At 41.9% G+C, this 12,891-nt stretch overlaps 1 pseudogene; it reads left to right on the top strand.

Annotated features, from left to right (window-relative positions):
- The first annotated feature begins 10,343 nt into the window (after positions 1-10,343).
- LOC147436341 (ABC transporter B family member 19-like) lies at positions 10,344-12,093 on the top strand (annotated as a pseudogene).
- The last annotated feature ends 798 nt before the right edge of the window (positions 12,094-12,891 follow it).

Below are 12,891 nucleotides of genomic sequence, written 5' to 3'. Positions count from 1 at the left end.
TTGTGAATAGTTTGGCTGAACTAAGGACCTGAGGTAAACACAAAGAGAGACTATAGCAGTCAAAGATAAAAACTTGCAAGATAGATATCAATTTGATAATAAAAATCATTCTACCTCATTGATTTGATTCTTCTGCTACAACCTCCACCTCCTTGCTTGAGAATCTCTATACTCTTTAGCTTCCTTTATCTTTGTTCAAGCCCAAGATCTGTCCTCTTTCTTCTGACCGTATTCAACAATGAATGGAGGTTCTTGGCCTTATCCTTGCTTTCTTGCAGCTGATGATTAAGACAATCCTTCAACTATAGTAGCAAATGATTTTCCAACTTAAGAATGTCCCTCTCTGCTGCAAGGTTTTGTATATAGCCTAATAGCCCTTTCATACCATCTCCTAGAGATATCATGAATGAAAGAAAATTCAAAAATGGTGGGGTGCATTTGGTGATGGGGTATATGGGATACAATTTACCATATGTCCATAGGTGAATCTCGGGGGGTTGCACTATGTAATCATGTTAATGTATAACATGAGTTCGAAAGGAGGGGTCTTAAAATTTTAGACAATTTAACAGAGATACATTAAAATAAGAGGTTTTTATATTCAAATTTGGAAAAAAATCCTGAAATAAGGGGTCATTTTATTCATTCAGACATGTTAAAAGAGGGGTTTATTCAATACCCCGCAAACGCACGTTATATAGGGGGGTACTGGAACGGTGAACCCCCCGAGAGGTCAATGTGATTCTTTTGTTCTAATCTCAATGCTTCTATGGCAGAAGGAGGAGTTTCACATTTGTAGATGTTGCAACCGATCTAATTGCATTAGTTGGACAAGATTTTGAACCACTATTGTTTTTTGAGTATGAGTACTGGTAGTTACACTGTGTTTCCCTTTATCAGCATGCATGTTTAGTTCTTTTTCATCAACAGACCAATCCTTGTCCTTCCTAGAATTTTCTGGTGGAATACCATGTACTTGGTCTGCTAAAGTGCCTATGTTCTGGTTCTTATTGGTTGCTAGTGGTTTCATTGTCATCGTCTTTAGCTTTGCCTAGATCTTTGCGAGAAACTCTCATGTCTTCTACCTCTTCAGAGGTGGATCTTATGTGCCAGATTTTGACTCTTTGGTTTTCCTTTGTAATGCAATAGTGACTATGGCTAATCCATTCCCTTCCCAAGTAGTGCCTTGTTCTCTGGACTTGGTTTTTCATTGTTTCCTGTGCATTATCATGAGCATCTCTAGCCTCCTTAATACCATATGTCTTCTTCTAGTTTGTATCAGCGTTGGGAGGGACTATGCCCATAACAGAAACTGCCAAGCATATCTAACCTTGAACAAATTCTTAGTCTTCACTTTAGCCATCTCTTGTATGAGACTGTTGTGCAAGAATTGGCTATCTATTCTGCTACTAGTCCCTTTATCCCTAAGACCTAGTCAAATCTCTATACTATACTAGTCTATAATGGCAAGAAGGCTACACTTTACAGTGCCAAATAACGCAGGCTTCTTCTTTTTCCTTCACCAAATCCATTTGCTCCGTGATTGGGCTAATAACGTGGGGCCCAATGACAATATGAATGCAGGCTGTTGCATGGGGGAGGGGCTCAATGCAGTACACCTTGCACAAGTAGGCCAAGCCTACCTCTCGATCTCCCCACGACGTTGTCTGTGGTGCAGTGTTGTGACCATAACTTTCTTATCCTTACATCATCCTAGCCCAGTTTGCTTTGCAATGTAAATTTCTCTACTTCTATTCTATAAACTCGCCCTCCCACCACTCCCCTAAAACTCCTCCCTACCAAGCTCATGCACCGCATCTATTGCAACTACCCAGCTACTACACGTCCTCACTATCAATTGCTTGAGCTTCGTGCTCTGTACTCTGCAGGTCTGGCCCTTAAGCCCTCTCCCTTCCACTACAAGGCCCAGGACGTTAATGCAACTCCTCTTGGTTCCACCCTATGTCCTCACCCTATCGTCCCATCGATGTTCATCAAACTCAACTTTGGCAGTTGTTATTCAGCTATGCCCTTGTAGAAATTAGAATTAGAAGAGTTGAAAAGCTAGAAGGCTACCTATTGATAGCCAAGCAATGTGGGGTGGCAGGCATATATATACTCAAGAATTTTTGGACAAATTCTCACAATATTTCCCACATTCCCACTTTCCTCAACATCATGAGCTTCTATGAGGGAGGCACCGCATACCTAGCTAGGTACGATTGGGGGCAGGGGACTACCGGCTTGGTGGGGGGGGCAAGGGTCCCCTGTCCCCAATCGTACCTAGCTAGGTATGCGGTGCCTCTCGAGCAGAAGCTCATGATGTAATTATGCATTGTATGAAAAACACTGAGAAAGGCTCTATTTTTTTACATGAGAAAATTTATGAATCTTCTTGTGATACTCTCGAGAGCTAGCACTTCGATTCCCAGCATGGCGGGGCTACACCTCTTCTCACCGTCTAGCAGCTCTATACAGCCCTCAACCTATCAACTTCTCTGAGTTACCTCCTCCTCCTCCAGTATGGGTATGAATCTGACATCTCCTTACATCTTGATTTGGCATTGCAAACTTCACCTTGAGCCTACTAAATGTGCAACCTCTCGAACATTTATTCTCATGAAAATGATTATGTAATAGGGATATAGGTTGGTTATACATTATACAAGAAAATGGTGCGAAAGGATATACTAAGGAAGGTATACAACGCATAGTGTTTGCTCTGCTGAAATTGGATTTTTGCCTCCCTCCTCTCATTCTCTAATGCTAAACGACATCTTCCTTCTATGTTGTTGTACTATTGCTGGAACTTTGATCTTTAAGCAATCCTATTGTTCCCATTTAATATAAAAAGATATTTTATTGAAATAGTGAAGGGTTACTTAAGATTCAAGTGGAACTTTGATCGTTATTTACATGCGCCAAATGCAGTTTTGCTATTATGGACTTGCATGCTAGGTGTGATCAACATGACGACCAGGCTTCTTATCTCGGAGGGCATCTCTTAGTTTTGGAGTTTAGCCTTCCTGTCGCAGATTTCGACACATGTAAAGGGCTCCCCCTACTGCCATAGTGCTCATTGCAAGGTGATGAATTACCAAAAAGGTCAAAAGTCCTAAGCTATTCAATTTCGAAATGTGGAGTATAGGGTCATTTTGCTTGCATTTTTAAGGCATACACTCCAATGATCATGGAGAATTGGAAAACAACTTTGTACTTGGTGGAGCTTTGATAGACATGTATGTGATATACGTTATATATTTGTAAGCATAAGAAAAAATTTGATGGACATAGTGTGGAATGCAACTTGTCATGTTGGGAAGGAAAAACAAGTAAAGATGAGCCAAAATTACAAGGCTCCCACCTATTAACTCTAAATTCTATGACAATTCAGTGCACACATATCTCTGTTTTTGTAGTGTGAATTTCTTGATTGAAAATGAGAATCCCAATTGTAATTTCATACATTTGAGGTCAAAGTTTGGGTATTTTAATTATAAATACTGATAAATACCTTAATTTTTTGCATAACCCTCAAATGTCTCATTTTGTTGACATTAAAACCAAGGCCAATAAAATGGATGTAAGTGTAATGTCTTTGGGGCTACCAAACGGGTTGATGCAATTTGCAAAGGTGTCTGCTGTTAAAGTGCAAAAGTGTCTCTCTCTCTCTCTCTCTCTCTCTTTCGCCAAAGGCGAAGTGGGACAAATCGGCCTATCGGACCAATAGTCTATAATATGGAGAGGGATTTTACTCACATGTGTCACCAAATCCCACCTCCATCTATACTAATAGATAAAGGGGGAGCGAATCCCCCCCCCCCCCCCCCCCCCCCCCTTCTTGTCACGCGTCAGTCTCTCCTGCATCCGGTGGGTGTCGCCTGCAGCGTCCGGGAACACAGTGACGCAGAGAGAGAGAGAGAGAGAGAGAGAGAGAGAGAGAGAGAGAGAGAGAGAGAGAGAGAGAGGCGGCAGAGCCGCCGGTTGCACTAGTATCTATAATATGGAGAGGGATTCTAGTGACACGCGTCACCAAATCCCACCTCTGTCCCTTCACACCCAATCCTCGGCTATGCCTAGCCTTACCTATATCTAACACGGGCACGTGGAGATGGGATCTAAGGCCCCAATCAATTTAGATATGGCATTAATTTGACACCATAGATCTTGTCGCAAAAGTAAACTCCGATAAACTTTTGTGCCCGAGTTTACTTTTCCTTGTTGCAATGTGTTTGCACCTCAAAAAGCAAGTGGAACATCTACATTTTATGAGCAACATGCATGGGCGATTTGGATAGGGCTCATGGATCTTATCGCCCAGGCTATGGGTTTGATCCTTTGAGGTGTGACGGGGGCCAAGGAGGGAGAAGTAATCTCGAGTACCTCAGTTTATGGTTTTCTCAAGTTTTCTTTGTCTGAGATCTACTGTGCTGAATTATCCCACCGTAGATCGACCCCATCTCCTCATGCAGGTGTGACATATAGAAATGGTAGGCCTAGTGCTATGCTCAATGTGGGCACCACACAAGAGAAGAAGAAAAACATGAAGAAGAGAATTTTAACGTCGTTGGAGATTCGCATAGGAGAAAGGACACATTGCAGACAAACCATATATATCTGTCTATATCTATCTATCTATATCTATATCTATATTAAAAGGAGAGGAGTAGCCGCCACATGGCCATAATTGCATGCTCAACAGATGGAGATCCTCTCTTCTAGTTCCACTTCCTCTTCCACTGCGGGCTGACAATGCAGCACGCAAATGGCATCGCCATGTATGTCCTCTTCCTTCGTGGGCTGCCAATGTAGCATGCAAATTGCATCGCTGCCAGAGCTTGCCTTGAACATTAATGGGCATAGCTCCGGAGTCAGTGGACAGCCGCATGCCACATAGCAGCATAAGCGTACCTGGCCCGTTGCACCTTGAATTGCGGGATGGTGCACCTTCTCTATTTGAGGGCTGCAGGTCCCCACCTCAAGGCCATTCTAGGAGCCTAGACCTTTGATGCCACCTTGAACTGCATGCGGGATGGGGGGTTTAAACCCACCCCACTCCTCCCATCTCTTTTGCCTCAACTCATGCTTCCATCCCTGCATACTGCAGCGCCTTGCTTCTTCGGCGCTTGCGTGTCTGCCCGCGCTCCTCTTTCAACACAATAGCAACGTTGGTATTGATGGCTCTTTGCCTCCTCTGTCTACTATCCTGATCAAATCTCCTACTGGCTATTGGCATCGGTTTTGCATTCACAAGGCTGCAACCAAACCTCTGACAAATCCAAGGAATAAGCTTGGGGCATGTCGGTCCCAGGCGAGGGCTATCCTCAGGGAAGTTAATTAGCCAGAGAAGTCGGGCTCTACTTGGTCAATAAAGACCAATTAAATGTCTCGGGCCTTGACTGCCGCTGTGACCGCCTGGCAAACCGTCTCGCTCTCTGTTTCCACCTTCGTGCCGTCACTTTCAGCGCTGACACGGCCGTCTGCGACATCCTTGGACACCTTCACCTTATCTCTCACCTCTTGATGGCTTGTGCCGATGCCTGCGGACTCCTGTATCAGCCACCATATTGATCTTCTCTCCTTTTTTTTTCTCCTACCGCCACGGGCAGTTGGCTGACTAGCTAGTAGCACAAGGAGCTTTTGACATGTTACCATATAGAAATTAGCTTTGGGTTCCATGTACTTCTTAGATTGAAGTAGGAAGTAAGGAGCTTTTAGCTAGATTGAACTAGCAAAGTAATAGCTTCCTATATGATAGGTCTATAATTGCTAGATGGAACTAGTAACTTTTAAGTACTTCTAGATTTCTTATATGGTAACTGTGTGGAGTTGCTACATAGAAGAGTAAATTCTTGGTCTAATGCAATTACTATATAGCAACTACGCAGAGTTGCTAGTTATAAGTAGTAAATCCCAAGTCCAACACAATTACTATATAGTAACTATGTTGACTTGCTAGTTAGAAGTAGCAAATCCTAAGTTCAATGCAATTACTATATAGTAATCACTATAAAATTCTCAACTTATTTACTATGAACTTTTACCACATTTCGTAGAGAGAGAGAGAGAGAGAGAGTCCAAAATGGGACGATCAAAGAAGAGAAAGGGGGACGGGAGCATTTTTTTTTTCATTTCAAGTATTGCCGCGGATATTACCACGAACATACCGCGAATATTACTGTGAGCATACTGTGATATTGCCGCACACATTGCCTTGCTGATTACCGACCTCGCTTTAGCGCTTAAACGTTCTTGAGTTTCCACTGTTTTGTTTATGAAAAAAATAGAGAACATTATTTCAAATTTTTGAAAAATAAAAAAAAGAGATTAAAACATGAAACAATAGCTATGTAGATGGATAAACATGAAAATACCAAGAGGAAGCTCCATCCCAGAGTTATGCATGCACCTCAACATGCAAAGCAAACATCATCAGAGATGAGAAGTAAAACATGGACAACATCTTCTGCCGAGGCATGGGCACTACTTTCTTGGACTTCGCATATGCCCACAAGAGCGATCTCCACAACATCATCCATCATGTTTTGGATTGGCGCTCACGCCGAATTGAGGTAGCCGATTCATCTCATTATAGCAAAACACAGACAAAGCCTGTTTTACAAGTGGAACCCCTCGTTTTCTACCTACATCCTACAAGATAGATTGAAGTGTGTCCATATTTTACCAGATGGTGGCACGTATGTTAGTTTCTTCAAGCTCTATCTTGCAACAATGTGCAAGTGGCCTGCAATTTTTCAAGAATCTTCCTCATTCTCTTGTAAATGGGAGGGGACATGGAAACCAACATTTCTTAGCTAATTAGCAGTTGCAAGGAGCCCTTTGCCTTCATTGTCATATCCATCATGTTTTCACACTTTGCTACCATGAACTAGCCATTTAGACATGTGATCAAGGGCTAGGTTAGTTGGAATTGACTCTCGATTTGTTGACTTGTTGTTTGATGATTGACCGAGTAGAGCTTACTAGGGGCAATGTCATCATCATCATGAAAATCATCCTCGCTGAGATTGATGACATTGGGACTCAAATCATCAATCTCTCCATCCCCTGTCTCACCCTCATCCAAAGTTACGTAGGTGGGAGAGGATCAAAGACGATCTCTACTTCATTAGTGCCCACTCGACACTAATAAGATCTGGGAAACATGCAAGGTGTCGAGGAACTGGGGGTGCCCTCCTACCTCCACGAGCTTGCTTCCATGCTTCCCTCTCTTGCAAACACCTTGCCTTTGTAATTTTCCACAAATCCACCCCCTTGGTCATAACCTTTGCATTAAGGATGCAAAAGTTGTTGATGACTCAACAAAGATCCATGTCCATGCTAAATGATTTCCCCTTTCTACTTGGTAGGTATGCAGTCATCCTGTATCCTCGTCATTTGACCACATGCGAGGCATTAAGGGATCAACTGTGCCAAATACTCTAAAATGTAAACAAATGCCTCTTGTACGATTCATCCTTCGACCATGCATGCAATAAGTGGATGGTAGTGACATAATGACTTTGGAAATTTCCATGCTCTGCAACCTATTTCTTCGATGCAACTTGCACCATATAATGTGCACACGAGTTCTTTAATGCACCAAGCTATGCTTCATGCTTTTTTGATCACCTACATTGACAATTGAGTGTATCAAAAGATTTTAAAAGATGGTCCTAGAAAATTGAACATAGTAAATATGATTGACACAATGATGGAGATCGCAGAAGACATGATTGACACGGGAGAAGGTGTGAAAGTTGAAGAGACCATGATAGAGGACGATTATAGAAGGGATCATCACCACAGGGATATTTGTCCTTTGTCATGGTCTCTTTGTCTTTCTACCGTCTCCCAGGTCAATCATCATTAGAAGGATGGTGACGAAAGGACTCACAAAGAGCATGATGATTCTACGGATAGATACAATGGATATGTTGGCAATGACGGCAATCATGAACACACCAAACCAAAGCAAGAGGGATCAAGATGGCCTAGCTTTACATATGATCGTCATGCCTCTCTTCATGGGTATCATGGTTGTACTACCAAGAGTGTTTTGTCAGGCTTTGATACCACTGGTACAAACGGAGGCATGGAAGACCCTGCAAGCTACAAAAAATACCATACTTCAGACCATAAAATCCACAAATCTATGTACCTGATGAATCACATATCCACACAATCAAAGCTATGCACAATTTCAGAGACAGAGATCCAAAGAGAGAGAAGAAGAGCGCATGTCAGTGCACCTCCTAAAGAGGAGTGCTACATTGGCATGCCGCAATTGTCCTCATCAGCCGGACCTTTGCTCTTCTTCTCGGGATTATTCATTCAAAAAAAACCTAAAGTAGATTATGTTTGAAGCCTTTTCCGCACAAAATAAAGAAAAATAAGAATTGAAAAATGTGTAAAGGTGTCGCCTCTACACGAGGCGGAGGAGACAGGATACCCGAGTCCTGGGACGAGGATAGGGATATGCCTGGAGGAGTATATGTGATTGCTTGAAAGATAACTAGATAATTTAACTAATATTAAAAGAAAGAAGGAAGTAAAAATATTCTATAAAGGAAAAAGGTGGGAACGACCTGATAAATGCACATTCGCAAGGGTATGCAATAGTTTGCATACTGCTTTCAAATGCTTAAAATGTATTATTGATTCAACATGATTGGAATGTTGTTTTTTAGTATCATAGTATTACCTTGGGAAGGTGCATTTATCAAACGGTTTGGTGGGTGGACGGATTCCGGAGGGTTAATTGTTGGCCGGAAAGTTGAACCTAATTTTATGTTGCGGGGAAATGGGATTCCGATCTACGGAGCGGGAGAACAACTTGGGATCGAGGGATTCGTGTAAATTATAATACACTCACCTTAGGGGAACGCATTGACCTCTTTGCTCAGTCATAACCAAAAAAAAAGCGTCAATGACCTTGAACCAAGGGTGAATTAGAGAGCTCCCACCAATTGACCCTGGAAGGTTGAGTTCAAAGTTAGTATGATGACTTCAATTGGTAAGTTTGACCAGTAAGCAAAGGTTCTTCGGGGCTAACGGATCCATATGAGAGAAAGTGAATGTTATCACCCCCTTGAGTTGGCATTGAAGAGCAAGAGGAGTCCTGTCTTGGTGTCGGTCTCAAGCGGGAGGGATGTCGGAGATCACGGTGTATCCATTTGGAGATGGTACAGTCGGTGGTAATCTTTTAATTGCTCTAAAATCATGGGATTGACCAACTTCTTGGGTCCGATAAGTAGTTTCTCTAGCACATGAGCTATGATACTTGATAGGTTTTAATTCTTCTTATGTTTAAATGCCCATATGCTATGTCATCCATGCTGGATGAAGTTTTTTTTCTAATGATTTTTCTTAGTGCTAGGTTGCATTATGACCGAGTCTACCCTGTGTCTCTAGAGCAATGACTAGAAACGACTTAATTAATACCTCTTGATCTCTCTTCACGACATCTTTTGGATTAATAATCATACGTGTGGCAGTTTGCAACACATGAACAATCCTTTCCTTTTGATCACGAAAGCCTCCAAGTTGCACAAAGCAGCCATGATCCATGACTCGTGAAATTCTATAACTCAAGTTCAAGATGCCACATGCCTTCAAGATGCAAGCATAGGTGGTGATTGCATGTGGAGAGATGCGCTCACTTTGAATCTGTTGAAAATAGCTCAGAGCTTCTTGGCCCTACCACATTTTTCATACATATCGACCAAGGCAGTGCTAAGCAAAACGTTTTTTTTTCAAGAGTCCCTGACTAACAATATCATCGTGAGCTCTTTTGCTACAATCTACTACAATCGTAATCATGTCTGCTACAATCTCCATTATCATCACTTCCTTAACCTTTGCCGTCATCTCGACCGCGGCATTCACATGAACAACGAATCGTGAATAGCCAAGTGGTAGAGTGTCCGTGTTCGGTGCTGGCCGTCAAAGCTCAAATCCACTCCTCCTCAGTTATGCGTTGCTTTTTGTAGTTGGCCACACATTTTGGAAAGTTGGCCGATGGGGTGAGGCCGCCCCTTGGACACGGGTTGAAGGCCATCTTTCGGGTCGAAGGCCATCTTTTGCCTTTTTGTTTTGCCAATGTTGTCGGACACCTCAGATTGGCCACTCATTCCTTGCCCTAGTGTGACAGGGACCTTACCCTTGTCCTTTTGCAGACGGTTGCTTTTACACCATATTTCTCCAGGCTAAATTGTGTATCTCAAATTTTAATCTTTGGAGGTAAAGGTATGCTTGCACAGAATTTCAAGAAGCTCTGTGGCCAAAAATCCTGCCACGATGGATGGAGATCATTGTGCGTGCAAGGTGCAGCCCAAGCAAGCATGGTGGCAAAGAGTCATCGCCAGCTTCGAAGCAGGGGTGTCAAGCATCCCATACTGAGAATGCTCGCTGGTGACTTTGGCGTTTTTAGTGCATGGCCCATGTTTCTTCTTTTCCTCGACAAGCTCATGGACTCGATCTGCAGCTTTTCAAACTTTGATGGCATGGCCAAGCAGGTCTGCAAGGTCAGTAATAGCTTTGGTTTCCTACTATTCCTTGTGTTAGAATCAACAACAACAAGGTAAAGGAATGACATTGGAAGGCTCCACTTTCCAATTATGTGTTTGTTTCTCTAATTTTATTTCTAGTTTTCTGATTTTCTTTGAACAGCTTCATTGAAGATTGTTCAATCAAAGAGCCTGATTTAATGATTCAAAGTTTACATTGTCTTTAGTATCGATGACATGAAGTGATGTTATATTCATCACCTTGACTGAAACATTTCCCCTTGGTGACTATTGGTAGTATGCACTCTATTATTCTACCTGATCTTGGTGCTGTTTGGGACTGGATAGATTGGTAAGACTACATTCTCATTCGCACTTAGCATTTGGATAATTAGGATAGAACGTCCCAAGTACAATTTATTTGAAAATAAAAAAGACATTCTATTGTGTATTGTAGAGGTCTCAATGTGGATGTTCACCGGACAAAAACAAGCTGCATGATTAAGGATTCACTATATGAAAGCGCTACTTTCGCGAGACGTGAGCTTTTTTTAACATCAATATATCTACTGCTGAAGTTGTAGCTGGATTTCCAAGTGATACCAATCTTGTCCAAGAGCCGATTGTGATCTAAGGTTCAATTTTTGAACTTCTTAGTTCTCTTGTACAGGTGTCATTTCAACTTTTTTTTTTTGGTGCAAACTCATTGAGCATGCTTGTGGTTTTTGTGTTTTTTTTACTGACAGGGAACTTGTTCTAGCACATGGGTCAATTTGTGTGTGGTATGGTGCTTGCTTTTCTCCCTGTGTGGCAGTCATCTCTGATCACTTTGGCCGTGCTGCCAGTCATTGTGCTGGCCAGAGGATTTTGTGCATATGTGATGATCGGAATTGCTGCTAGAAACCAAGGTAACATACTCACGAGCAGCTTTCAAGGTTAGACCCTTTATTAACCAAGGGACATACTCACGAGTAGGGAAGTGGCTTTTGAGGTTAGACCCTTTATTACACTTGTGCGTGCATCAAGGATGTGTTCCCCTGCCTGGTGATTCAATGTACATATATATCTCTTGCAGGGTATTGCACAAATGAGGTTAGTGTACTCTTTTTTTGGAGAGAAAAAGAATATCAATTCTATTCAGATGTTGTGCAATCTTTCAAGAAGCGGGGAATCAAAGCAGGGTTTGCCAAAGGGTTGGGAATAGGATTACTATAAGGAATAACCTTCATGTTGCAATTACATATCGTATGTTGCTTTTTCCCGAGTGACCTCTGCAGTATGCATGGACGGGTTGGGGAGCTACCGGCAAATCCATCAGTGCCGCCCTTGCACTGTCTAATACTGATGTGGCCTTCACTTGCTTGCCAAGCTCATTTGGGTGCTGCCAATTTTGAATACATGCAAGGTAAACAACTTGGTCAACATGCCAAAGTATGGTATATCCGTACTCTCATTTATAAAATACACATCTATACATGCTTTATGTAATTGTATGAATGAAGCTTGGATGCTTGTTGGCCATGTCTCTTTGAGTTGTGTGCATATATCTTAATGGTGGCTTAAAATGCAGGTAAATGTAGGCTGAGGACATGAAATATATTGAAAGACATAATAGTCAATGGAGCTGTTGGTGTTTTGTCATATGGATGCTACCATGGCTTCATGTCCCCAAACAACTGTATTTTCTTTAGGCAAGGACAAGCCTCGAAATTGTTACTGAGAATTTCACTTTTTAACTTCTTGTAGGGTTCTTTGTTGTTGAAGAAAACCTTGGCTTTGCTGAACCAAGTACATGGCTGTTGTGCTCACATCCATGCTTGTGTCTGTGTTTCTTTCGTATGCCATTAGTTCTTGCAACCTACCAACAATGATTTTCAGAAGTGTTTCTTTTGTATGTCAATAGTTTTTGCCTCCTCTTTGACATTTGAAGGTAGAAATCTTTGCAAAGAGAAATTTTGGAGGCTTGTAGATCACTCATGTAACTAGCATCTACAGGAAGGGGAGCACGAACACCTACTGCCGCCGCACCTCTTGATTGCAAACTCTCAAACTCTGTAAATTTTTTATTGTCAGAGTCTCTCAGCAGCTTGAATGTGATCATATTTTGCTTGCCAGAACTAGTTGCTTCTTCCTTGTACAAAAGTGCAGTTGTTTGTTTTTCTTCATCTTGAACAGCCTGCACAAAAGCTTGGTTTGCCTTGACGATTGTCTTCTCTATTAAGTCAGAATCATTGCAATCCATCTAATGATAGCCGCTCTCTTATTATGATGCAATACACCATAGTTTGATTGTCAATTTTTGATGTCCCAATGACAATTAGATCGAATGATACTATACTGAGTTAGCGCCTATTTACCGATTAATTGTTTTATTTTTTTCAGA

This window comes from Adiantum capillus-veneris, chromosome 18 (genome assembly GCF_014529385.1).
Source record: "Adiantum capillus-veneris isolate H3 chromosome 18, ASM1452938v2, whole genome shotgun sequence".
NCBI lineage: Eukaryota > Viridiplantae > Streptophyta > Polypodiopsida > Polypodiales > Pteridaceae > Adiantum > Adiantum capillus-veneris.
This window is presented reverse-complemented; position numbering and strand designations above follow the sequence as displayed.